At 45.5% G+C, this 26,158-nt stretch overlaps 1 protein-coding gene across 4 annotated transcripts in view; it reads right to left on the reverse strand.

Annotated features, from left to right (window-relative positions):
• Positions 1–21,695, reverse strand: part of Ecr (ecdysone receptor) — a 116,848-nt gene extending 95,153 nt beyond the window's left edge. For 3 of the 4 annotated variants that reach the window (XM_076430730.1, XM_076430711.1, XM_076430721.1), the window contains exon 1: positions 20,634–21,695. The gene's annotated coding sequence lies outside the window, so the exon portion shown is untranslated. The remainder of the gene's footprint in view (positions 1–20,633) is intronic. The other variant, XM_076430740.1, reaches the window with a different exon arrangement.
• Positions 21,696–26,158: the final 4,463 nt, after the last annotated feature.

Here is a 26,158-nt window from a genome sequence, read left to right on the forward strand (position 1 = left end):
ATGGATTTCGAATCATTCTTTAGGTAGGAATCGACCAAGGATTTTTCACAAAACTGTTCATCACGAGCAAGTTCGTAAAAGAAATAAACAAATGCAACGAATGAACCCTGCGCATCGCTTTTGCTTTTACCATAATAAAAGAGAAAGAGTGTTCTCGCGCGCCATCTAAATGAAATTAATTAAGATCGTCAGCGGAATGGCGAAAATTGCAGATGGCGGTCGTAGACGGCGTCGCGAGAGCCCGTTCCAAGTGAATTTCCGCCATTTTCGCGATCCGGTGGTGAATAAAACGGAGGAGGAGACGTAATATCTTTCGAAATGGAATGGCCGTGTTTGCCGGTGGATCGCGACGAATGCGAATGCATTTCTCTCTCCGCGCAGCCAGAAAATTCATTTCCACGAATACGTTTCGCCCTCCGCGAACTGGCACGCCGTCCGAGACTCTCGGACGATCATCGCGCACGTGAAAACGCGAGACGAACCCGCGGAATTTACAAGCGGCAACATTTGCGACGAGGTTAAATTACCGAATCTCCCGCCCTTGCTCCTGACACTGTTGACAACCTCGAATCTGCGCTGTCTCGCGAGTACGCGCCACGCGTTCCAAATGTTCGCGCAAACACGTTCTTTCGAGTCAATTAAAAATATAGGAATTTATAGTTTTACGTAAATGTATTTTCATGTTTATCGATCAAGTTGGACAACAGTTTTAATCGAACGTATGAAAATTGTACACTCACATCCATAAATCACCAGACACTTACTTATCTTCACCGAAATGGTAATTAAGGAATACGTAAGCGCGAGTCCCTCCCACAACAATGCCCAAAAAACCCTCGCGCGCTCGCTGTATATGTATACCTTACGCAACAGTATTATTCAACAGCGTCCGTTGCAGAACGCACAGAAAAACCTGTCAAACGACTTTTACTACGCTCGCGAATAGCGTCGACATCGCGGAATATCGTTCTATAAATACCGGTGGCCGAATAAAAATATTCAACAACAAACTCACAATAAATAAAGTCTATTTTCGCTGCGCGTCGCGTCTCCCGCTCGCCTAAACGCATTCGAACAGTATGCTGACTCACGAGTGCGAGTACAGTGTTGTGCAAAAGTGTTTAGTCTTCTCTATGCATCGGAAGGATTGAAATAATTCAATTATGTACTAATATACAATCTTCGATATTCGCGAGAGGATTTAATAATAAAAATCGTTCGTTCCGGGAGAAATTTCAAGTGCACCGTTAAGGTATTAAAATTGTAAAAATTGAAATGTTTTTGAGCAGGACTGTACGCGGCTACAGCTTTTTCAAAAAATTGGGTCGCCGTGTAAACAGCGTTCCAGCTGGGCGAGAGAGAGAGAGTCTGCAACGCCACGGACCTCCAGTGTTTTATTTATGATTTTTAAAGACCTTCCATTAAAGTCAGCGTGGGGTTCGAGACGTCGAGACCGGCAATAAACTGGACTCATAGTGCAAACATCGAACTGCACCGAGCAAATGAGCAGCAGACCTTCTAAATCGGTCTTCGCCGTATATGGTGCCCTTTACGAGGTTCCATCAACGCGCCATGTTGGGCTCCCATTGGAAACTTTGTAATACATTGCTTGGCTACAGGGTGGTCCAAAGACTGCACATTTCATTTCGCTACATACATTTTTCTGTACAACAGCTTTTGCAGGAAACGTGAAACGCCCTGTACATTTCTTCAATCGTAAAGAAATCCTCTTTAAAAATGATTAGATCGTATCAGAAACGTTTAAAAAATCAAATAAATCGATCTTCCTTATTCTCACCGATTTTGAAGCACCTTGTATATGCGCGCATTCCCCTTAAAAAGCGACTAGGCAGTATCAGCGACGTACAGAGAACGAAATAAATCAATTCTCCTCGCGTACAGGAAATTTTGTTTTACACGCCATCAATTTTGAATCACTCTGTAACGATCCGTCCGATTAAAAACTTGAGCAGAGCGCAGCAAACGTACGAAACAGGCCAACTAAATCGAATTCCTTCCGTTAAATAGAACTGGCGACGGTCCGCGCGACAGGACTTGTCATACCGGTGATAAATGGCAATAATTATTGTCCAGGGGACAAACACGACGACACGATATATCTCGCTCTTTCTCTCTCTCTCTCTCTGTCTATGTCGAGTCAGCCCATAAATAGAAGGGTAAACACCCTATAAATCAGCGTCGGTGGCCCCGATCGAGCGGGCAAAAGGTAAACGGGGGGGGCTCAGTTTTCGTGCTCGACGGCCCTGAACGCGTCAGAGGAAAAACGAGTCGGTGCGTGTGCCCGACCGGGAGGAGGGTTTCACGGTGTTTTTCATTTCACCCTTCAATCGTCGTGCGTGCGTGCGCACACACATTTCTGCGTGGCCAGCTCTCACACACGCACACAAGGTACATCGCGCGACGCAACCTGCCACGCATGCGAACAAGCCGTGAAACGGGAGACAATGGCGGCCCTGGACCTACGTCAACGCGAAATTAAACCAGGCTGATGGAATGGGATCTCTACACCGACGCCGTCGTTGACATATAGGGGGCCACTCTCTTTCCACACCGCGATTACATTGTGGACACTGAGACCCGGTCGCCTTTGTGCCACAGATTATGTTCCTTCAATGAAATCTGCCGCTCGACAGACACTGGGATTGTCCTTTTGTGAATTCGTGCTGTTTCGGATCGATGGAGTCTCGTTTAGGCTCGGTTCTTCTTGTCGGTGTCTATGTTCATTAAAAAAAAAACATTTTTTCACAATGTTTCGAAGCTGTGTTTATGTATTTTGGAACGCCCAATATAGTCTGATGTTTGCTAAAATCCATTTTTGTCGTAGAGAAAAGATTTTCGAACGTACTGGAGACGTGCCTACTTGTAGCATGGGAAATTTGGAATAGTATATGGCCGACCGATTTTGAAACGCTCTGTAGGACGGCCGATTTAAACAATATTTTGAAGCAGCTTGTACTTTTAAAATATTTGCACTGTATGTAGTTGTAGCTCCTTCCAAGAAAAAAGTAATACAGCGGCTTCGACCGCAGATTTTGGAACGACCTGTAGAACAGGGAGCACGAGACGAACCTTTCGGGCCCGAGTCTAAATTACTGAAATCGTGGCTCGACGGTGGAACAATAGGCGAAATGATGGGTGCGCGCAGGTAGCCTAAGATTCGCGTTTCAAGCGATGGTATCGATCCTATCGGGGGTCGTTCGATCCCGTCGGTCGGCCCGGGGTTTTAATAAAGCCGCTAGTAATTTATTCGCGGCGCGGTGGGTGAATTACCACCGGCGATATTCGGCTGTGCCGCCTCTCTATAGGGACATTCGTTCTCGCGAGCCGCGCGATCTTCCACGGCGATCTTCCGCAATAATTTCAGAAGCCCGGTTATCCGGACTCGCCCCGTCCCGTAGATTCTACGAGATTCGATCTAAATGCAAGCGGCAGCGGGCGGAGGGGGAAGCGCATGGTGTCCCCTGAGGAGAAGGAGGAAGATAGCGTGAGAAAATGTACGGGGAAAAATTTTTCCACCCTTCTTTCGCATACCCCTACCGTTCCTCGCGCGAATATATCTGCGAAACTGATCTGAGCCTGAGGAATTTACCGGAATTCGTGGTCTATCATCTTGGGCTTCACGGGGATTCTGCGAAGTAGCTATAAGGCTCGCATAACTTCCCGAAGAATTCTTTTCGGTGGGAGATATGCCACTTTAGTAGTAAATTACGCGTTCGAATTGGATGGATATTTAATTGAATCGTTAAGTTTCGAGCAAACACAGATTTCGCGTAAACACTGTTGCAATAGCGATCGAACGATAATTAATTCTGGCCGATCACCGAGCATTGTTCAATGTGAATGCGGCGAGCCCGTAGGGAGGGAAAGCGAGAGGGGTCCGCGGACGAAGATAGAGAGAGAAAGATGGCGGAAGGAAGAGGGCTGCCAGGTATCGTAATACAATACTATTAGTTGAACTTGAGCTACTTATGAATGACCTTGTCTGGTTCAGGCACACGAACGGTTGCGTCGGCGGTGTCCTTTGTTGTCGGTGTGCGTGACTATGCGTCCTGTGTGTGGGGGGTTGTGTGTTGTGGCTGTCGAGCTCATTGTTTTTTGTTTCATGCGGCGGTGTATCAGTACACCGAGCCGGGTATCGCAACACCAAAGCCTGTTTCGTCTGGTTCGAAACGTTGTCACTGTTGCAAAATAGAGGTGTTGCGTTTCGCTCGCCTTGCATGACGCTTACCGGCCGCTTTACGCTACCATAATCTCCTGCGAGCTCACCCTCTCCTCATTCAAAGGGATTATGTATTTCAAACGCGGAGAATATTCTGTTCGGAGATCCTCCACAGATCATTTTCTGCGAAATCGTTAATCCCATCCTTCACATTTTGTTACTAATGGCAAGATTCCATGGCAATACGTTTTTCAATTATTTCATAATCGAATCGGACTTTCCTTACGGTTTCTTTAACCCAGTTAGGCCAACCGTACCAATTAGAAGAATATCTAGGAATTGTTTTCGATGGTCAATTTTCACTGGTAATTAACGAATGTATTTCTACTTCGCGATTTTTCATAAAAGGAGCGTTTTCCGGTTGGCGAACGAAAACGAACGGAGCTAGAAAGTTTATCGGAGATTTTCTGGAGCAAGTAAACAGGTTCGCTTTCGTGCGACCAGCCATGGTCAAGGCTGAGCGCTATTACGCTCCCGTTCACTGCCTGCAAATTACTATCCTTATCCGTTTTTTTCCCTCCCCTCTCTCCACTCGTTCCTTTTTTCTTGTATTTTTTTATTGTTTTTGTTCACAGAAATCCTCTCTCGCGACCGTGTCATTGGCATCGCGAACCTTTTACGTCCCCGTAATCGCGCACGCTCTCGTTGTCCTCGTCAGAAAGCTCGGAAAACGGAAAAACGCAGCCTCGAAAAAATAAAAGCAAGGAGAAAAAGCGTTCAGTGGCCGGACAAGATGCATTCGCTGCACTTTCCCGATGCTATTGCACTTCTTTTCCAGTGAAAATTTCGTCATGGAAATTTCATTACAGTCAGAAATTGAAAAATCCATATTTGAGCTTCTGCAAGGTACGATCAAGGTACAAATTAGGATTCTTGATGCTGGAAACATTACGATGTATAATAACTCATTGTCGGACGAAAAAAGTAATTCATTGTGTTTTATTAATTAACAATTAATTAAGCGGGTAAAACATCAGGCTCGTTTCAGAACAAATTAGAATCATAATTACCAGGCAGCGGATATGTTCGCGGAAATTCAATTATGCAAATGGAACTCGTTACTTACATTAATGGCTCGACCAGATATTTTTAATGTTTTGCTTTTGTTACGTTTCACTAATCACTGGCGCGGAGAAGCTTGAAAAATTTCCATTATACCTCGACTCTGTGGAAACTGCTCGCCGAGAAAATGAGCTTTTAACGGGTGTCGAAAAAGTCACGTAACAGCAACCCTTCAAATAATACCACCCCTATGAACGAAATCCATTTTTAGATATGTATCAGGCTTTGATCTAGTATTTTTTAAATATCTTTTCGTATCTCCTTTAAATAGGAAAAACAGAAAAACGAATTCTCCGATGTATTTTGTTCGCGCGAAAAGACTTGTCGAGGTCTGATAAAAATTGTGACAATTTCTGCCCGGTCATAAACTGCTGTAAACGCCGGATCACCGAGAAGAAACGTTCACGATCCATAGATCGAAAGTCACTCGACTGCGTGGCGAGTTCGCAGCCGCGTAAATATTTATCGAGACACGAGGGGTCACCCGGCGGAAGTGGTAACATCGGTGTTGGTATAGGTCAGTTTATTTTCGAACGGAATACATTATCGATCGTGGCCCGTTAATCGTATGTGTACGCGGCGCGGCGCGGCGCGGCGCGGGCAGGAGTACAGCCGGGTCTGCGTTCACGCAGCTCATACCTTTTTCCCTTTCTGAGCAGAAGTTGCTTGACACCACGCGAGAAACATGCGGCAACTTTTTAATTTATGAATAATCATGCTGTGGTAAAATTCACAAGAGGTCAAACAGCCAGCTCGTTGGAAATTGTCGACGAAACATGCGACGGTTAAGAATTTTTTTCGCGAAACTAGGTAACGTACGAGAATCAAAGTTTGCGGAGTTGTTCGGCAACCTCTGAACGGTACTTGTGAATTTTTTTATGTGAAAATATTGACAATGTCCAAAGTTGCAGTGGTTTTAGCAGAGCCCTTCGCAGAAGATTGTAAAATAATGTCGATATTCGATAATTTGTTTTAAACAGAACTAATCGACACATGAAAATCAAACTTTTTCATATCGAAAGACACGGACACGTGAAGCGGTAAGACTTGTCCACAGTTCGTAGTGCGCGGCAGCCGGGAATGTGCATCGCTGGCTGTAAGGACAAGCGACGGGGGGACAATAGCTGAGGATGCATTTTTGTCCGACGTGTGCACGGTGAATCCCTAATAGGCTATGGGAGTGGTCTCGTTCGACATATCGCCGTAAACGCGCGCCACGTTCACGCTTTCTCCGGACTCGCCTCGAGAACACCTGTTACCATAACTACCAATCCGAGTTTATCAATCAACATGTCCGAAACACGACGTCGATCCATCAAAAATTCGATATTCAATAAGAATGGTCCTTGTCTTTTGAGTCACCCTGTATAAAGTCGTTCGGAAGGCAGTGGTGCGATTCTACTGAATCTGCTCGACTAATGCGTAGACGTTCCAGTTCCAGAAGGGCTTCCATCTGCCAGGGAAAAACTTCTAAATCCTGTCTGTGTTGTCTCTCTTGAATGTTTGAAGGAATGTACATTGTTGTATGTATTATTAATAGCATCTAAATGTTCCAAATTATCTAGTTTTCTATTTTTTCTTGAAAATCTTCGCAGACTATAAATATATAAAAAACCACGGTCTATTAATAATGTTCAAAGGGTTCTTAGTTTATTTAGAAGCCGATAGAACCCTTCTTGCGATAAATAAAAGGCTAGACTATAATAATATTCCACATTTTCAAGAATTTATAACATTCCTTCAGAATGAGTCTTAGCAAAATCGTTGTAACTTTTGATAGAATCATTGTTCCTGCTTGGAAAAATTCCTACACATTTTCTATACATAACTAAATAACTCAAACGAGTTTCAATCGTTTATGTCAATTATTTTCGTTTATAAAAATTCTCAACTGTCCCATTAATTTATAACTATTGGGTTGGCAAATAAGTTCGTTCGGTTTTTTAGAGTGGAATAAATCACAAAAACCGAACGAACTTATTTGCCAACCGAATAGATATTTCCAATACAGTGCTCCATTGAAGATTCTGTAACTTCGGCCAGCGTGAGTATTTTTGCATGAACAAATGTATGCATATTGTGCAAAGATGGATAAACGAACCCGCAAAGTTGCAATTTTCTGCGTCACCCGGTTCCGTGCGGAAAAATTATCGTCCCGATTCGTCGACATTCGAAGCAGGCTCTGGAATGGGAAAGAGAAATTGCCGGTGGCACGCGTTGGCCATTGAAAGGAAAAAAATGGCAAGTTCGCGGCGTACACAGGTGGAGAAGGAGAGGCACAGGTGCAAGGATCAATATTGGCATTAGTCTGGGCTAGATGTTTCCCGGCCGTCGCGTCGGGAGTCACGAGTGTAAAGGTTAGCCGGGCTTATCTCACGCGAATGCCGCGTTAATAATTCGCGCTGCCCGCGTTGTTTAACTGGAACACAGTCGAGTCGATTTTCGGATTCCTGACTCACCGAATCGCGGTAATTCAACGATCAGACTTGGCGATAGTCCGCCCATCCACGGTTATTATACGTATGTATGTATCCCGCTCTGGGTCGACGGGCTGGAAACGTTCCCGAGGATTTCGATCGAGACCGTGCTATGTACATACTACGACGAAACAATGTCCGTAGCGTCTAGAAGACGAGAAATTTGAGTTTGAGGTGTAACAACGTAAAATTTCAAATTTAGTTGGATCAAGATTCAATTAAAAATCGAACACTTCCATTGAGAGCCACTAGTCTAGCTGCGAGGTTTAAAGATCGAACATTTCCATGCAGTGGAAATTTGATCGAGCTGCGTTTACGAGAACAGAACTGTAAGGTTTCTGAAAATGAAATTCAGTGGAGCCCCAGGTTGAGAACCACTATCACTGTCAGAGTCAGACGTTCCAAGGAACTCTCGGTATGGTGGGGGGGCAATGTTTTCAGCTCGGTCAGTAGTGTCAAGGGAAAGCGCCCATAATGCAATCCCGGGATGCACTATCTCTTGCAAAAACATCCGCTCGACGTCGGGACTGGAAGCGATGTGCTCGAGCAACTCGCGAATGAAAACCATACCAACTTCCAACTAACATGATCGATCAACGATCGTTTATTCATTGTCCACTCATCTCGAGGAACACGATACAATGAAGTTACAATTGTTCAATTACAACTCAATCATCTCTAAATCGATGCAAAATTGATACAAAATTAGAACGCACCCATCGCTTTCGCCGATATTCGACGGACGTCCAATGGTTCCGATTTCGATGAGATTTGAGGTGTTTGAAAATCTTATGCGCCGACTCGCGAGTCGCTCGAAGCCCCCACTAGTCTCTGTTACGCGGCGGACTCGGTCACTCGCACTGCTCGGAGTGTGTCGGCCTGTGTGCACTCGTCGTTCGGCCTCGTGTTGCGTGCACACCGACGCGACGGACAGACGGACGGCCGGCCGGCCGCACGAGCCGTCGCGAAGTAACAGCGGAGCAGTCGTCGTCGTCGTCGTCGTCGTTGCGGCTGTATATGTGGGCTAAAAATGATACGCTGGCCGAGGTGACGTCATGCGAAGTTAGGCCGTCTGCCGACGATTGCACTGGCTGCAGCTTCGCAGTTGTTATGGCGATGCACGCGCCGCGAATCTTTCTCTTGCTGCCTCTTCAACACCGAGAACGACAGATCGTGCTTGTCGTTTGGTGGAGAAGTGTCTAGAACTGTCTAGAACTGTCTACAACTGTTCACAACTATCTCTGGCTGTCTACGATCGTCCAGATCCACTGTCAGCGTCGCTGTCAAGGACGAATTCTTTAGCGTTCGCGCACGAACAGCTTTTTTGCACGCGCACTCTCTCGTTCCCGTTGACCTCGCAGCCGCATCTGACCCGCTTCGTCCTGTCAACCACGTTTTTCCTACAAGCGGCGAGCTAATCTCGCTCCCGCTGCTCCGGAACTAGACCCTAGCGCAACGCGATTGATATGGGCTAGGTTCAGGAATATAGACTACGGCTGCGTGCATGGCCGAGTGTTTCGAGACCGGAGTACTGTGGTCCGATGTCGAAGCTGCGCCTCTTTCGCTTTTTTTTGGCGATTTTCTGATGTTAGAGGCAGGCATACATACAGTTCACTTACAGGCAAGGTAACACAATTGTAGCGTCCTCCATGCGCGCATTCATCAACTAATTAGTCTACTCGAACGTTTGAATTGTTTACGATGCAAGCGCAATGCGCGAATACTTTCCACGGAACTTTCTCAACGCGATCAATGGGTTCTCGCAGCGTAATATCGAATACATTTCCAGCGACGGAGTTAATGAGCCGGCGGGTGTCCGCCGATGGCAGAGCGAGTAATCTCCCGTTTCCCGCGAGAGAGCCCCGCGACGCGCAGAAATGCCCCGGAGGCCCGGTGGCCATTATTATCAAACGAGTGTTAAAAATGAGCCGAGAGATGTGTTATGCAGCTGGCTGAAAGGGGTACATTATTCATTTGATCTCTCCGGCAGCCTTGACGCGGCGCGCAGTCAGCTGATGTGCCGATCAACTCTGATATTCATGGTGCCACTGGAGCAGAATTCATATTCCGCCGACAGATCCAGCGAGAAACTGTTCTGCTCGAATGGAAAACAGAATGGCGCGGCGGATTATGCGATTCCCGGCGAAACACCGCTCTTCGAACAATACCGAGCCCAATACAATCGTAACACTCTCTTTCGAATTGCCCCACCCCCAAAGCTTTCGGCACCTGTTATATCTCGTTCTACTCGTTACGATGCGCCGAATACGAACGTGACTTTCGCTTTTTTTCACGGAAATTACAAGTCACAGATATATTAGATATAAAGCTTGCGAAAAAGAAATTGCAAAGTTCAGTGAATCAATCAGCACAGGCTTTGCTACCCGGTGAGACAGAGCTGCCAGAGCACAGTAAAATGTTACGAGCTACTTTTAATTGGAACCACTGCGAAGACCGCCGATTGTAATTGGCTTTTGTTTATCAAATTGATCGGTATTTTTGTCTGTAGTGCTCGAACAATGCGGAAAAATTGTCGGAATGGAAGTTTATTATTTTTTGGGATGGTTAAAAATGTTTCGTGCGGTGTACGTCGATGTTGTCGGTAAATATTGGGTAGTTGGTTTTTTATTGTTGTTCGAGAGCCGTTTTACTTTCGTCTGAATGAGTTGGTTTTTTGAAAATTGTTTGAAAATGACGTTTACTTGATTGGGATGGATGTTGTTCAGTTTTTGCGGATTTCATGCCATCGTTGATGATTTTCAGGAACATTGTTGTGGTGGAAAGAGATTAATGAAATTTTTTCTGTACGTGGATTGGATTTGTATCTGGCGATCAAAAAATGCGAGATGACTGAGTTTTCGAATTGATAAAACGAAAATCCACTAATGAGACAAATTTGCGGCCCATTTGCGAACGGCGCGGTGGCGTCGTCGTCGTCCCAGTAAAAACACGAGGAATTTTCTCGGTCAAGCGAGCGTCGTCGTTGGTAACCTCTTTAGAAGCTGTCGAGGAGGATCGTCGGGGGCCTGGTAAACGTTCGCACATTCTGCATCGGTAAATAAAACTGTCCCGAGGTCTGGTTTAGCGCCAAGCCGGTAACTCGATGTAGACGTTCACGCTCGCCGAGGCGTTCGACGGGGCTTTTGAATTAGGCGAGCGTCGATTTTCGCGTGCAAACTTCGCCGGAATATTCGCGGCTGAATTAATCAGTGCCCGTAAATTCTTTAACGCCCTCGTCCGCCGCTAATGTCATCGGTAAATCTCATCAACGTGTCCCGAGGCATCGAAAACGACGCTCGTCCCCCGATCTCTCGGGCAATTAGTACTGATCTGCAGGGACTCGTCTTAGCAATGATTTATTGCTAAATCTGGCTGACAGTAACATCGTTCTGCCAGTCGAAATGGAATAATCGATGAGAATGGATTGCGATGTTTGCTGCGGGAATGTGTCGCGCGGCGTTACCCTAAGACTCGGAGATGTACAGGGTGCGCCATTCTAAATTTAACCAATACATAGTATTGTCCATAGTAGTATATGTACATAGTATTGATTGTAAGAAAAATTCAGAGAACAGCATCGTTGTGAAAGTTAATATTGCAACAGTGGCAGAAAAATTGCCAAAGTTCCAGTTGACAGAAAGAACAAGAATGCTCGCGGAACGTCGAGTCGAAACAGTCCCGAACATAAAATTGCCGTGCATTGCCACAGCTGTCGGGCTTGGTCAAAACAGTGTCTCACAGTTAACTTTATCTCCGAAGGACAAAGAATGCCGTTGTACCGTGAATTTGCAGCAAACGGTTCGCTAAACACAACACCGATTCATCGCAGAGAGAGACATTCAGTCTGATCGATTCATGATCGTTGCATAAAGACTGCGATTGCTATTCTAACAGTAATGTAACCGTGAATCTAGTCGCAACTTAATCGAAATTTAGCTAGTCGAAACCAATCCATACACGGTCCAAACTGGATCTAAGCAACATACAGTTTGCATAAGAAGCGGACAAGGTGGCAAACACGGCGACAACGGGGCTGGAATCGAGTTCGAAAAGATTGAAACTGGAGTAGGCTAGCGCAAGAGAGTCGTTTGAAGGATGAATGGGAGCGATGCGTCGGGCGAAGTATGATGAAAAGTGGGAGAACGAGTCTGCTTTTAGAGACCGAGGATTGACTCTTTTTAGACTGAAAGGTTCCTGGGGGAGGCCCCTAGAATTTTTCAAGCTTGAATGTGAATTTTCTAGTGGTGGAAATGAAAGTACACTTTGAATCTCGCGCCAGAATCTTTTCTAGGGGAATTGGAAAAGAGTCGGAATACAGAAAATATGTACAACGTAAATAACCATTCAATGTTTAGGGACAAATGTAGCATTTTCCTAGGGAAAATTACTGCACAGGTTGGTGCGAGGAAAAGACTCGCTATCATCACAGTCCCGAGACCCCAGCAGCGATAAAGGTCAATAACTATTTGTCTGACGACGTGCTTACGCAAGTGTCGGCTAGCTGCCAGGTATTTCTGGCTGACACGTTCCCTAGGGGTCACTAGATTAACCGAAGTAGCGAGAATTAGCGTCGATTCCCTCCGATCCAGACAGACCTTCTTCTTTGTTGTTTTATTCGGCGAACTCTCATATTATTGAACATTGGAGTGGGGGTTATCAAAAGTGTTGCATCTTTCGATTATGCGTATGACGTAAACTAGGAAGAAAGCGTTTCCGGTTTGCCGAGGTTCCTCTGTCGTCGCCCGTGTTCGATTACGTGTCAAGATTGACTCGATTTCGCGGCGAGAGATCTAAAGGGGGAAGGTGCGGCAAGAGACGTAAATGGGGGAGACGCAGCGATCCGTCGTAATTCTCCCGTAACCGCGCGTTTACCGAGAAACGGCCGGTCAAAACACTCTCCCGTGAAATTGGGACGCGTGCCTATTTTTCGGCGCGTGACGCAATCAGTATGCACCGCGGGTGCATCTTGCCCAGCCGGATGCTTTCCACTCGATCAGTAGCCAGCCGGACCGGGTCACCACGGCGAACATTTAATTTTATCGTGTTCGGACACCCTGTAGCCGCCATCTTGCCACGGACAACATGAACTAATGTCTAACTTTTAAAGAATTGCTAAAAAAAGTAGCATTTCGTAAATGTATCTCCACTGTTCGTACTTAGAATGTATTTTAGATAATAGAGAGAAAACTTGATGATTAAAAATTGATTAGGTAATTAATTCAACGAAGAAAATGTTCGAGAGAGGGTCGGTCGGACTGTTGCAACAGGGAAATTGATTAAAGTTGCAATGTGTCGTTGCATTCGGTCGGATACCGTTGACCCGGCCGCCGCGGCCGTGAGCAACGATGTTGCAAGCCGGGAATTAAGTTTACGCGAGGCCAACCGTGTCTCACCTCCGGCCAGTGAAAACAATCACGGTCTGTTCAAACAATCTCGAACTGGTTTGTTTCCGCTCGACTTTTTACCGCCAAGAAATCCCTAGTTGAACTTGATTTCTCGGTCGACCCCTAACTCCGTTTCGCGCAGACATTTTCACTTCATACCAACGGTTCATAGAACATAAAATAGAGATTCGCCTTGCATCCTTTCTACAAATTCTTGTATTCCGTCTATTAATATCCTGGCATTATAGGACGTACCCTCACTGGCCGTAAAAGATTTCCTAGCCCTGCCACGTATTTCCCCTAGGCCCGAGAATTCTCGACGTTTTCCTATCGTGGCTGAAACGTCGCGTTTTAAAAGGATCTCGACGAGCGGGCCGTAATCCCTTCGGTAAAGATCTGCTCGCAAATGCCTCGGTGGCCTGGTTAAAAATGCATTTCTGTCCGAGAAGGGTTTCCCCGTCCCAGAAGGGGTATACCCATGCCCGGATTCAGCCAATAAACAAAGATCGGTAATGCAGAGAGCCCGGAGACTTCGGTCGGTAGAACAGGATCGAATGACAGCTCAAATATTGGAATATCGAGACGCTATCGACCCCCGCCGAAAAAGTAAAAAATTGGCTCAATCCCGGGTCATCGCCCCCCTCCATCTCAGTTCCTCGCTAGATCCATCTTCAGCGGGAAATTCAAATGCTGAGAAACCATGTATGTACATAGATTGTTCACATAAATCAATGAAATTGGTATTATCGAATGAATTAATTTGTTACGATTCAGCTAGAAGCGGTATCGAGAGGAAAGAGTCCAAGAAAAATTAAATATCGTTAATCTGGATTGAAAACGAAGTTCACTGTACCAGCGTGCGCATGTGCCACAGAGAAAATCGGTTCGGAACGATGAACTTTCCGCCGACAAATGCCAGAATCTTCGTTGAAAACACTCTTTCCCTTCTCTCGGTGTTTCGCGAAGAGTAAACACCGTTGACTAAATATTTTCCTCGGCCGTGTACTCAGTTGCATGACGAGAGAAAGAGAGGAAGGTAAACAGGTGCAGAACAATCCTGATAATTTGACGAAACACCGGCCGACAAGAGCACTTGTAATTTTCTGTGGAATTTTTTCTCGTGTCCGTCTTCCTTTGAAACGAAGCTATCCATTTCGAAAGTCTCTTGACATTAAGGGGACTTAATACATGCGCAGGAAAAACGACTCGACGCTAAACAAATTTTTTCTTTCATGCCAAAGCCTCTTTCAACGTTTTTACCACTTTCACGAAGGAAGCAAAACCGTTAATGTTTTATTTTTTTACGAGTTACCCTTCTCTCGACTTTTCCGCGAGCTAGAAAGCAAGAGAATTTTTTGCAAAGCATTAAAACGCTGCATACTTTTTCCCAACTGCTATTTAGGTCTCCTTTATCTCAAAAAGTAATGCTAATTGATTTTTAGCTGTGCTACTAAAATTGCGATCATACAGAAGGCTGGTGTTTCGTCCAGGATATGAGGACCCCTGAAAGACGGGTACAACCGCGGAGAAATGATTTGTTCGTGGGCGTAATTCGAATACGCGGTAACAAGTACTTCCCCAGTCAATTGATTCAATTGATATAACCCCGTAATGTGCCGTGTGTATCGCAAATACCGGACGATAATTCGCTGTTTCTCGTGTTGTTTTTCGTCGAAGTTGCGTTACGCGACAGAGACGATGCATTAGAGCCCTATTGTTCCCGATATACAGAGAAAAAGTAATGGCCTCTCCACTCGACGGGCCATTATTCCGATTCCATTTACATTCAGGATTTCGCGAAACCGCGCCGAATTAGACTTGGCCTAGTTTCCAGTTGGACAAACATTGCCCGACTTTGAATTATCGCCGCGCAACTTTCCGGACTCGCTACTTCTCCCACCCCAGCACCGCCGGCTCCTTCTCCCCCCTGACGCTTCACGCCCCCTTCCGCTGAGAAAATGGCCCTAGGTATGCACTCTTCCGCCGCTACAAATCTTCGTCACACAACTTTCGTACATACTCGGATTCAGCGGTGCTCAAACCGTACAAAGAGAGTCGATAAGTTCGAAATGAATTGGAAATCATTTGTTACGTTTAAGCGGCTAGTATAAGCTCGGATTGTAACTAGAAAGGAACTAGAATCTTACTACATAGAAAAATGGGTCGAAACATGGGTTTGCGCGCTTCGGTTTTTTGACCTCATTTGAGCAAATTATGGGCTGTGTGAGGGCTCACTCTAAAGAGGAAGGTTCAGCGCAGTGCGCTCTGGTCATCATGGCAGTCAAAAAGTCTTTTGGAGACAGAAAAATGCATTGAAATCTGCTGGTTTTTCCCCTAGATTTTTACTCTACTTTGGGTCCTCATATCATTAGATATAAACATAATATCGTTAAAATCATGAGCCCTCACCCAGCCCAAAATTTGCTCAAATAAGGTCAAACAACGTTAAGTACCGGACCCATGTTTCGCGACCCATTTTTCTAGTAAGATTATAGTCCCTTTCTAGTTACAATCCGAGCCTATACTAGCCCTTTAAGCGTCGCGAGTAAATCCGCGCATAGCTAGGAGGCGCCGGTGATCGGCCGAGATTTTCTGCGGCAGCGAACGAAACCGAGAATGCCAAAGGCTGTTTCGTTTCCTTTTTTCCCTGTTGTTCGAGCCGGTGAGCGGCACGGTTACGTAACGGAATCGTCGGCGACGACAACGACGACAACGACGGCAGAAAACTCGTCGCGGTAGAACGCGCCACAGCCATGCCCGCTTATCTCGTCCCATTCTCGTGCCGCGACACGACATTGGAGGCCGTGGATGTGCACCGTGATAATGCACGCTGTTATCGGTCCCTACGGAGAGAGCCAGTCTCTCTCGCTCTCTCTCTCTCTCTTTTTTTCTCTCTTTCTCTGTGGCCGAGCCTCCTTATCGACCGCTATCGATGTAGCATCGGATAAAACCGCGACGGCGATTCAACCGACGCCACAAATCTCTTCCCGAGCAGTTTCGAAGAATTACAGGCGCATGGAAAAATCAACGATCGGTTGACGATTTTCTAGGGACCTTTCTCGACCGAGTAACCTGCACGAATGTATCCGGGGAAAAACTAATTCCATAGTTTGGCACGTGTAACACATGTTCATGTTCTTCCGACAATGAGATGATCGATGTTCTTCTAGATTTTCCCCTAGGCGTTCCGTCTAATGATTAGTAAGAAGCGTAGACCACTGAACTATGTAGCGCGTTTTTCAAGAATACGAAAAACTGGTAAACACTCTGGTGAACACGTGGACGACTCTGAATATATCTATGAGAGAATCCGTATATTAATTTATGAACACTACGATTCATGGAAAACTAAACATTTTGCCGCAACGTAAAAACGCTGAGAGATAAGCTGTAATTACAATTGCAAAATTGTAAATAAATTGTAACCTCAATTAATTACTTTATTGAATTAATTATGATTTCCCAGAATGGCTACAGTTTTTAATTCTCCCCGGATCCTACGGTTCTATTAGCACGGCTGCATTAATTTACACATGCTCGCCGCGAATGCGATAAAAACGGCAGAAAGAAAGATAATTTGTTGCATCCAGTCCGCTCCACTATTTATTAACATGTTCATTATCCACGACCTATGTGTCGATCATAATGATGCCACGGAAAAACTGGATAAATCGTACTGACCCAAGGACGGTAATTATCCCGACAGCCGTTTGTAAATTTATGATATTTCTTTCCCCTAGACAAAAACGAAGCGACTCTCGGGGTTGCCAGTTACCAGATATTATCACTAGATCCAGTAGAACTAGTCCTGGTAATAATAAAATATTCGTAAGCCCGTACACTCGAGACGAGTATGTGTTCAGACAGAAAAAAGGTTACTGGTTCGTGCCGTAAGGAGCAGACGATTTCGAGAAAAGAATGGAAACTGGCTCGTGAGCATTATGCAGAGCGTATTCTTCGGAAACGTGTCTTGTTCGCGAGAGGATCCGACTGGTGGACGTTAAACAACCGTTTCCAATCCCGAGCCCAGTCGGATTCGTTTCAATCAGCAACGATATCTGAAGATTTAAATTTCCAAGTGGCGGCGGCCAGTCGTTAAATTTGAATTTGTAATCAGAACGGACTCGTTCCGACGAACACTTCTCTGCTGCGACGAGTCGTCACGCAGCTCGCGGCTGTGCGCCTTCCAGCTCGTTTCTGTCTTTCCCCTAGCCACGATCGCGAAACATTGCCTCAGATTTCAAGCAAAACGAACGAAATCCCGCCTCGCGCCTACGAAGACAAAGAAACCGGGTCATAAAATCCCTAGATACCGTCTTCAGGAGCGTCTCACGCAGCCAGCAGGTTCACTACACTGCCCGAGACACGTGAAAAATTTAGAACATACAGATATAGACCTCTAGGACACATGAAAAAAATTTCACAAAATATAATGGAACTTTTATTTCACGCAAAGGAGCTCACGAATATTATGATACGTCCCTGATTGCTGTGGTGTAGGATTAGGATACCCTAGATTTTGGCGGGAACTGTATATAGACACTAAAGAGACTTCTTTCATCATCGGTAACATAGAGAGGATACGTTTATGTTGCGGTGTTATTTCCCTAGTCCCCAGTCAACAATCTTGTATTGTTTAAACTTTGGAAACAGCTGAAAGACAAAAAGAGAGAGAAAGAACAAGTAAATATGTATTACTTTCTTCATCCCCATTGTAACTAAACTTGATACATAGCATGCTAGATCAATAAATCGTCAAAACACATTAAAAGATCAGGAAAGTCGATTCAAGACACGAAACACATGATGAATTATTCTTGCACTCGGCTGCATTCTGGGTAGATGTTGTCGGGCTGTCACATCAATTAATCATGTGTCCACTATCGGTAAAATAGAAATAAAGTGTTTCACACTCGGCTAATCAAAATTGAGAAACTCTATCGTCTCCATTAATTAACAATTATCGCGTGCATCGCTTACCGCAGAAAAGTTTCTCGACAAAGTTTTCCTCGCGAGAAAAATATCCTACAACGTTAGAAATTTATGTCAGTCTGTCGAGCGTAATTTATTTCGAAAGAACTCATTAGAGATCCGTCAAATTCCACTTGAAATAAAACAAATGATTCATTGTCGGTGATGCATCACAATTGCATTGTCCATGGTCATTGTCAGAACCAATCGCGTGCGTCCTCTAGATCTGTTTTTCCTTTCCGCCCGGACACCGAGGTAAGTTCGACGCTTGGCGCAACGAATATTTATGTAAAAAATTGTAGTTTCACGCTAAAATTGCCGTGGCGTCCATTCACGTGTTTAATCAACATTGAAGTAATTATCCGGCGTGATACAGCTCGCGCGGCAATGGCACGAGTCGCTGCACCGGATCGGCGAAAAATTTGGTTGGGGCCGTAATTACACAGGGATGCGAATTAATAATATTCATCGCATGCACAAAGATAAGGCAATTGCCAGGGGTGGGCGGCTACCCGAAATTTTACCTCACAAATTTTCGGGCCCCGCACAGTGTCGCGAACCATGGACAAAAATCGAAAATGTCTAAATAAATCATTTCTTTTTTTAGAAAAAATTCCAAAAATTATTAAGAAATTAATTATGAGCGAATGTGCAAGCGAATACAATTAGGAAGATCAAATAGTACATCAGTTCATAGCGTAACTTGTTTACGTTGTGTTATGAACAAAAGACGTTTGTAAGAAATAATCTTTTTAGAAAATGATGGCTAAGGGTTGGCTAATTGTAATTCATCTTTAAACATTTTGTAATACTTGTGTGCATTATAATAATTAACCTGAAATGAAACCATTAAGTTTTATTGGTTTCCCTAATCTTTAGAAGAGGATAAAAAAGAAACAGTTGAAAGCATTCTGGGATTTTGATTGCGGCGTATTAGTAAGATAGTATATTTTGATATGATATAAGTGTTTAATTGCAGTCGCTTGCAATAAACAGAGTTATTTAACAAAATATTTAGCAAGAACCGGTCAGCAGCTGAGTACGCGGATATCTACTACATATGTACATAGAACTATGAGATTTGACTACGGTTATTGAATAAATAAAAGAATTTTGATATTACATAAATTACAGATACATACGATTAGATAAATAAAAATTAATGTCCTAATAATAATTACTGACAATTATTGAAAAGAAGGTAATAAATCCTCCGATGTCAATGATTTTTTAATATGTTGTCTAGCTCATCACACCCCGAATACGGTGGTTTATTTTATACTCGGCGGTAGTTGTTTATAAAAAAAAGTTATTAACAAAAACAAAAGTAATCTACTTTTTATATATCTTAAAAACACGTTCCACATTGTCTCCCAGGCAGTTATGTACTCGTAATCTTTGATTAAGTATGATTACACATTTATTTATAAAAGCGAAGTATGATTGAAGAACGTTTAGTTCAGAGCGAACACCAGCTGCTGAAAACCAGCAATAAAACAAAATTTTGTTTATAAATATCGTTTTTCAATGTTTAAATAAATGACTATATTTCTCATAATATCATATTGAGATTGCTTTCAATATAATTAAAAAGAAACGCGCTTTGTTTCACGTCTCTATCATAAACGGAACAAAAGTTATTGAATTCTGCTAAAAAAAGACAGACATTTCGCGACACTGTGCGCCGGCCAAGTTAATCGCGCAAAATTCGGAACATCGTTCCCGGTGGATTTTCCTTGAAAAACGCGGACCAGCGTCGAGGTCGACCTACTGCGGTCCCCGATGCGACCTCGGCGCGCACATACGTTCACGAACCTACCTCACACTTCGCCCCGAAGAGGACAGATGTAAACAAAACTCGGTGTCCCATAAACCGGCGGCCGCCGCGTCGGTTGTCGCGGGAAAAAGACGCGTTCGAGGAAAAAAAAACATACCAGATACCATAAGAAACACAACGAAGAACGAGTGCGAGACACTTTGAACGTTTTTTTTTTTTTGCCTGCTGTCATCGTCACGCGCTGTCTCGTGGAGCGATAGTCGTGATACAGCATTAATTTTAATTATTGCGCGACAAAAAAAAACCTTTTCTGGGTCAGTGAAACCGATCCCTCGAAGGAATGAATAAAAAAAGAAGAAGAGAGAGTAGACGGTAATTCTCGTGTTTGTTACTCGAGTTAAGATTGTTATTAGAGGTGGGCGGTGTTCCGAAAATCTGACATTCGGGTATCCGAACGATATAAATTTTCGTAAATATCCGACCCGACCCCAGTCATCACTGGCCAGTACACACTCGAAATCGCCAAAGTTTACTGAAAACCGAAAAGAACCGATTCAGGATCGGTATAGTCCATTAAGCGGGGGACCAACGATTCAAAGATGGTACATACATCGCAACAGCATCGAAGTGAAAAGCGACGAGCGTAGGTGACGGTAGCCGGGTACACGCGGTCGCAACACCGAAAACTTGAGAGGTACACACAGTATAAATATTCTACTCACATAACGAAGAGGTAGACACCGTGAAATCCTGTTGGGCCGGCGTGGTCCGACACGTTGGTCCTTTTCGCAGGCTGTTTGCTTGTTCGAAAACACTTGCACAAGGTATAACACGTGTACCCGCACGTCACTGCTGTTCAATGAGATCCCTCGGCCAACCGTGTTCGATCCCCGGGGTCGTCTATCTCTCGGGGGCCATGCACCACGCGAAATGATGTAGAAGAGGAACAACGATCACGAAAATCTTCTGGCACCGGTTTCGTTCGTTCGGCCGGCCTCGCCTCGGGAAACCACGGGGCGACCCGTCGTCGTTGGTCTCCGTCGTTTTCGTCGATGCCCGTTCCCCTCGTTACCACTCGATCCTCTCACACACTCTCTCTCTCTGTTTCTCTCCCCTTTCTACACTGCACCTCTCTCTCCCACGCTCTCTAGCCACACACACTCGCACACTCTCTCTCTCTCACACACACTCTCTCTCCCCTTCTCTGTTTCTCCTCGGGCGACGACGGCGATAGACAAGAGAGACAGACACCGGTGGTGCACGATTTTCAAGTTGTTGTTTTTTTATCTTTCGCTTTCAGTTCAACCGTATACGTGTGTGTATGTGTGTGTGTTGCGTGTGTGTATAACTATCCGAACTTTTCAGAGACTGTCGCGTGGAACACAGCCTTGGACCGTCGTCCGTCCGACCGACACGACCGCAAGGAATCGATGACGGGAGCCACCGAGGCCGACTAATCGCAGCGGCAGGCGAAAAACGGGCGAACGAGACAGCCCAAAAAGACGTTACGTTTTTCGAGGCGATTACGCACGGGTTACGGACTCCGCTCACCGCTGAGAGTGCAAGAGCGCGACTGCGGCGCTCGACGCCGCTTATGCGCCGGCCGCGTGATTCCTTTCCTCGCCACCGTCCTCGACAGTGGCGCCACTGTCGCATCACAGAGCCACTGCCCCGCGCGAGAGCAGACGCGCGCGCCAGAGAGCGCGGAGCGGAGCGAGAAAGAGAGACAGAGAAGAGAGAGGGAGAGACCCGACACACAACCACGAAAATTTTCGGCCCCCGTCGTCGGCCGGCAGCCCACGACGCGACAACGGCCGAGCGAGCTAGCGAACGCGAGAGCAAACCGAGTCGGCACGACTCGGCGCGACGGCGGCGCGACCCGACGCGACCCGAGCCCCGCAGAGAGCAGCCCGACTTTCTTTTTCGTCGGCGCGCCGCGCCGCGACTCTGCTCTGCGCGCGCCAGTGAAACTGCTGCCCGCCAACGAGCTGATGCATGGGAACCGACGACACGCGAATGCCCGCGCGGTCTACCGTCAGGGGTCACAGCCTGCCGGCCGGCCGGCCCTTCGACACTGTTTGTTATCGATCTCCGTTCTCAGCAACCTGTACTACCAATTGCTTATCAACAAATTAGGTAACTCCTCCAGTAGACCCCACTTACCGCCAGGAACAGGTGCACGTGGACTAGGCCTTGCAATCCCGCAGAAAGATCTACTATGTACTGGGTTATACATAATTAGACTGCGGATCTTTATGCAAAATCAAAATGTTTTGCATTGATTGCGACAAGCAGGAATAATATGAAAATTGATTTCATCCTTTAACGACTTTGTTACATTAAAAGCAACGTTACAACATTTTTGAATTTTTTCAATCTTCCACTGTTTTATATTCCACCTAACCAATCAGAATAACTTTTATATGAATGGAACAACCGACTTCAATTTCTCTGTAAGGCTAGAAGAATTAGTTTAGTAAAATGACGTCTAATAAATAAGTTGATAAAATGCATCTGGTCGGAATTGTGAAGAACAATACTAACAATTGATTATTACAACTTTTTTAGCTGGCCCAATAACGAAAATTTAAAAAATGTGTGTTTCGTCAACTGGTATAGTAAATTATATACGCTCTGAAAATTTCATTGAAATTGGTTAATTGGTTTACGAATTATAAACGATCAAAAGTGGTAAAACTTGCCACTTTATGGTACACTGCAAATTACCACTTTTGATCGTTTATAATTCGCAAACCAATTAACTAGTTTCAATGAAATTTTCAGAGCGTATATAATTTATAGCAGTTGAGACCAGACACATCTTTCGAATTTTCGTTATTGACCCAGCTGAAAAAGGTGTACAAATCAATTTTTACTATTGTTTTTCACAATTCCGTTCAAAAGCATTTTTTCAACATATTTTTGACACATCACTTACCAAACTGATTCTTCTAGCCATACAGAGAAATTGAAGTCGTTTGGTCCATTCATAAAACAGTTCTTCGGATTGTGCGGAATCAGTTATGCTCCTTACTGTATAACAGTATGTATTTTGAAATTCTTCGAATGTTTTCACTGTTTTAAATTACACCTACTCATTTGTGTCATAAATGCATTAAATTCGCTGTATAATTATCAATTTATTCAAATTATAAACGAGGAAAGATACTTCTATTTATCGCGATTGACGCAGAATGTTTTTATTCCGCATTAAGATTCGCTGCCACATCCGCGACATTCAATATCCTCGATACATATCCTAATATCCTCGGCGCGTATTTGCGAGAAAGACCCCGCAGAAAATTCGAAAAACCGAACATCGGTGTCCGAGCACCTATTTTAGCGAATCGTTCAAAGGCGCGCCTTTGATGCCAGGAATACATGCTCGCTGCCAAGCAGACACCGTCAGGCAGCAGCCGCTTTAATAATGCATCGTTGACGCAAACACCTCTCGCGACGCAGTCGTCGCTGGCAGCCGTACATTCTCGAAAAGCGTTCGTTCGGCAGCTCGGTGTCGTAATGAGTCAGAACGGTAAGCAGCGTTTCAGAAATCGCGCGACACACCGCACTGTCGCGCGTCCGAGTTCATTGCTTTGCTGGTCAATAACCATCGCGGCTCACCGTCAAAACAAGCGGAGCCTTTATTAATTTATAGCGAGTGACTCAATAGCCCGAGCGCGGAGGCTACCCGAAGCTGGCTGAATATCGTGGACGGCTGCGACTTATGCTACTCTCGGCCGATGAATATAATTTCCCTGGACACAACAGCTCGTAAACAGCGGGTTCTTGCATTACGTTCAAAAATTACTGACCACGGTCGACGCGACGCGACGGTGACCTGCGTGACAGTCGTCGCGGTGAATTAATTACAGGAGGTGCGCGCAAGGTGCCATAACATGATTAAACATGCTACGTAGTACATACGTAGTATTCAAACTGTTGAATGTTGCGATAACGATGGTTTTTCGAAATATTTTATTGCTACAATATTTGCGGTACATACCACGAACCTAACCCAGACCATGAACCTCGTATAACCTTGAGATTGGACAACACTTTTTAGAGCGATTCCACCGAGACGAATACCACTCTCTCGAATAATTTAGAATAAAACGAATAATTAGGGGAGAGTGTGGAATAACAAGCAGGTTTGTAGATCATGAGTAGAACTTTTACTGTGGCACGTGTTAACTGTACAGAAGTGTTTACATGCCTCCAGTACTAACGAAAAAATTAGCGTACGTTCTCGAAGCGTGGCACACATTGTCCAGAAAGTTTGGGAGATAAACATTTTGCACTATCCTGGAAAAATATTCCGAAACATTGCCCGTTTGCGGTGTGGTAAGTGGAGTTACCGGTTGAACCTTGGAAAAACGGTGGCCGAAAGCGTCGAAGAGGTGGTTGCAGGGACAGCCAGGTGGGACAGTCATGTGATTCACGGGCCACGTGACTGACCTACCTTGAAAATTGGGCCACTGGAGCAGCGAGGCCTGTTGGCCGGGTGAAAACCGTCCGGGCTAGGGTATTTCCCGCGGAAAAGCGTGTCCAGGGGGCTGATCAGGGCCCCGTCACCTTATTTACCATTGCGAAAATTTTGCGAGGCAGCGTCGTCGTTAGAGTATAAATAAGCGGTAGCGCTCACAGTCGACCAGGAGGAAGAGGAGAGGAGGAGGTGGATACGCGAACGAGAGGAAGAGGAGACGAGGGCGAGAAGCTGTTGGAAGGTTGGTTGCATTCTCTCGGCAATCTGTGGTAGGAGGCATGTAGGACGAACGGATGGAGAACACCAGTGCAGAGCGCTCGCCTCGCGATGTTCCGAGGCACGCTGCTGGAAGAGGAGCCGTGTGCGAGTGGGGAGAGGCAGAAGTGCGAGGTAGAAAGAATGGCGAGCGAGAAACACGGCTGGATTCATCTGAAGAGGAACGAGGATGGATAAACCCGAGAGCAGCGACGAGGTCGTTAGGCGAAAGAGGATGCACCGAGAAACGAAGAGAGACAACGCGGCGAGACTGGCGAGTCTTGGACAAGTGAAAAACAAAAGTGCATCTCGGCAAGATGGCCGTCGCTTGAACGACTCTCAAGGTTACGCGCGCGCACGGCATAGGGGAGAACGGAGAAGCGGTCAGGCTATGGTGTATGTGTGCCAGCCGATTGCCTTTAAACTTTAATGTGGACCCCGTTAGTTATTTTGACAACCACTACACCACCTGGGGGACGCACTTGGATCTGTAACCAGGGTTGCAGGCCCTGAGGCTTCCGGTTGCAGAGGTGTTCCGAGTAATTAGGTACTGGTGGTCTGACGAAGATCCCTTTAATAGTTGATTGCTGTCGCGATAGATATTTTAGCGTAGGTTTCAGAGGCCCAACGCAACAGTTTAGGGGTTCGAATAGCATTGTACCCGGCCGGATAAAGTGTTGCATAAAACTGTATCGTGCTTTCCAGCTCGGCAACACGTTCGCTTCACCTATCCTCTCGCCTTACGTTACCCCTATTCTCATCTACGCTCTAACCAAGGTTACCGCCACCACCACTACCGCCGACAACCTCATCCTCATCCTTCAGACACACGCACGAGACGCGCGCGAGCGCATACACACACACACACACACGACCACGGGACCGCAGAGTCCAGTGAGAAATGGCACAGGAATGCGCGAGCATAAAACGCGAACGCGTCGCGCGGAATCGGTGCACTTGCTTCTCTCTCGCGAACCTCCATCACGAAATCGTAACGTCGAACAACGAAATTTACGACCGGGGGAACCGCTGGAATGAAGATTCGTCGGATGTTCTCTCTTTCTCTCTCGCTGCTGCTGCTGCTGCCTGCAACTGCGAATCCGTCCCGAAGACCCGGCCTGAGAACATGCACTCCGCAAGCCCCCCCCCCCTGATGCGACTGCACCGGATTCTATGGAACTTATTAAAACGCGATCCAAGGAGATTGCGATTTTTTTGCGACCGAGTATAGACCCTTGCGTCAGCCGATTATTATTTACTGCGATCCTGGCTGGCGGCTTCTGCACGGCCAGGAATCTGCAGGAAGAATGCTCGTGGCGATCTTTATTGAGATTTCTGATTGGAAATACAGACGCTCTCTCTCTCTCTCTCTCTCTTAATCGAAAATGTGCACTCTAATGATCTCCACTGAACGTCGGTTTTATCGATGCAGAATGTAGAAAATTTCTTGAGTATCCAATATGTAAAAGTTTTCAAATTATTCGAAATTGTCTCCAATGGGAATTCTAG

The sequence above is a fragment of the Lasioglossum baleicum genome, chromosome 1, assembly GCF_051020765.1.
Source record: "Lasioglossum baleicum chromosome 1, iyLasBale1, whole genome shotgun sequence".
Taxonomy (NCBI): domain Eukaryota; kingdom Metazoa; phylum Arthropoda; class Insecta; order Hymenoptera; family Halictidae; genus Lasioglossum; species Lasioglossum baleicum.